The following is a 2,568-nucleotide window of genomic DNA, read 5'->3' on the forward strand; positions in this document are numbered from 1 at the left end:
ACAAACAAAAACTTACAAGCTGTGTTTCCATAGTCACTGATCCATGGTCCATCTCTGCAAGGGCAAGAATTTGTTCCTTACCCTGGCCACAGGTGGAAGCCCAGACTCACCCTAAGCAAAGTCCTCAGAGTGCAGAGGGGCTCCCTTGTAGGGCTGTGCAGTGACTCCCCAAACCAGAGGCAAGAATGTAAGAAGAGTAATGAGCAGCCGTGAGCCAGGCCAGTGCCATCAGTGCCATAGCTCACTCTCCAGTGTTATCTCGGTTAATTCTCGCACCTACCGCGAGTAGTCATCCCCTACTTGTGAAGAGGAATCCTGAGGCTGACCAATTGTCCATCATAAAGTTCACAAGTCCATCAAAGCTGGGATGAAAATCCAGGTCTTCTCAGGCCAGGCGCAGTGGCTCACACCTGTAATCCCAGCACTTGGGAAGCCCAGGCGGTGGACTGCCTGAGGAAGAACCAGAGCACGTCTCTAAAATAAAAAATTGCCGGGCGTTGTGGGGGGCACCTGTAGTCCCAGCTATTTGGGAGGCTGAGGCTTTAGAATTGCTTATGTCCAAGAATTTTGAGGTCGCTGTGAGCTATGATGCCACAGTGCTCTACTAAGGGAAACAAGACAAGACTCTGTCTCAAAATGAAAAAAGAAAAGAAAAGGGCAGCGCCTGTGGCTCAAATGAGTAGGGCACCAGCCCCATATACCCGAGGTGGGGGGTTCAAGCCCAGCCCTGGCCAAAAAAAATAAAATGAAATGAAAAATCAATAAATAAAAAAAGAAAATCCAAGTCTTCTGTCTTTCCCATTCCACAGCACTGAATTCTCCATCTGGTCTAGCCTTAGCTTTCCACATAATTCCGTCTTAATATCATGTCCTGTGATTTGTCCTGACCCTATGACAGAAGGGGTCAGCAGCAGGACTCTATAAGGATGGCTAAGGATCCTGGCAAGGTATTTCCTCTGAAACAGCAAATATGACTTTAGAAGTCACTGTTTAGGTCACTCTCCGCTGAATAGTTTCCCAAGGAAATGGTGAGGTAGAGCAGTCTGCGGCAAAGCCCCCCTTCTGATGCTCTGTGGAGTGAGACACCACAAAGGGGCAAAGCTCAAAGGGTGGGGAAAAAAGCAGGGATCAGGAGGGCGAACTGGAGTAGTGTCAAAACTGCCACAGCAGGTTGGTAGACAGTCAACAGATCAGAGAGCAAGTTTCCCAGCCACCAGCAGGCCCAAGAAGACCTTTTGGCTCTAGTGCAGGAGGTGTCCTGTCTCCTTGCCCTGGAATGACCTGGAGACCTTGAACAAGTCCTATGTCTGGCCCCCAGCGTTCTCATTTTGAGAGTAAGGACAGCAGCCCCAACTCCTTCAGTCTCTCCTTGGCCACTGCCTCCCAGCCCTTGTTGGCCAATGGGTTACAAGGAGAAGGGTGCAGCAGCCCCTCCACCTGGACCTCTGGCATTAGCCCTGAGAGAGCCCACAGTGCCCGCTACTCAGTCAGTCGCCCTCCTCCCACCACCAGCCGCCCCAACTGCACCTGCCAGCAAATGGCCACATCACAGATCCCAGGAAGCTGTTCTTGCTGTTTGGCAGGCAGCTCAGCAGGGGTGAGTTTGCACCCACTGGAAGTCAGGAAGAGCAATGAACACAGATTGTGGACAAAGCAGTGTCGGGAAGAAGACCTCTAGCTGTTCACAGAGGTTCTGGAAAAAGCCCCAGAGTCAGGTACCACTCACTTCTGATTGTGGGCACTCCAGTCCCAGCATCGGTCGTTTAGGTTGCACTTGGGGAGGGGTCAGCAAAGGCCCCCCAAAGCCCAACCGGTCCCGGACCCTGCTCACTTCCCCAAAGGGCACCCCAGTCTGGGCCAAGCCAAAAGGTCCCAGGTTCATCCCCAGGAAGAGCACTTGCTTGGGGCCCTGGCAGTAGTGAGTCACACAGCTGCAATGTGGCTCCCACACATACTCCACAGGATTGTACATGATGCCCCCTGGCTCTGAAAACTGCAGCTGGCTCAGCTCAGCGTTGAGCCAAAGCTCCTCCTCCAAGAAGCCCTCAGCTAAGCTTTAAGGGCAGGTCAAAGGCTCCATCAAGACAATAGTAGTAGCTCATGGAGGGCCACTGGTAGGAAAGCCTGGGGCACAGCCATGCGTTGTCACCTGGTCCAGCTTCCCATCTCTTGAGCTAACAGTTTCTTGACCACAGCACTTTTCATGTTTTCCTTTTCCTTTTATTGATTAAGGGCAGGGACCATGACTTTATTCATCTCGATATTCCAGGGCCGCTGGATATCCTCTTGCCAAAGAGTACGTGTTTCACAAATTTCGACTAAAGGAATGAAAGTCTGTTAACTGAGTGTTCAGTTGTGCGAGGCTTGGGCACCTATTTAAACAGGAGTTAGACTCTGCTTTGAAGGCATTTTGAATGTACATCATGAAGTCTAGCTAAAAACATGCACAGTCACCTGATGCACAGATGAAAGACATTGGGAGTTACAAGCAAAGGCTATGACAGTTCAGAGAAGGGTGAAATTAGGTGTAGTGTCCAGTCAGCAGGTTGGCATTGCTGGAGGCTTCAT

The 2,568-nt window shown here is 50.9% G+C and overlaps 1 pseudogene across 1 annotated transcript; it reads right to left on the reverse strand.

Moving 5' to 3' along the window:
* Window positions 1–1,323: 1,323 nt before the first annotated feature.
* On the reverse strand, window positions 1,324–2,143 carry LOC100966019 (annotated as a pseudogene). The gene has a single exon (XR_002771343.1). The product of XR_002771343.1 is annotated as a single-strand selective monofunctional uracil DNA glycosylase pseudogene (transcript).
* Between the last annotated feature and the right edge of the window lie 425 nt (window positions 2,144–2,568).

Source organism: Otolemur garnettii, unplaced genomic scaffold, assembly GCF_000181295.1.
Source record: "Otolemur garnettii isolate 467f Iridium unplaced genomic scaffold, OtoGar3 scaffold00285, whole genome shotgun sequence".
Classification (NCBI taxonomy): Eukaryota; Metazoa; Chordata; class Mammalia; order Primates; family Galagidae; genus Otolemur; species Otolemur garnettii.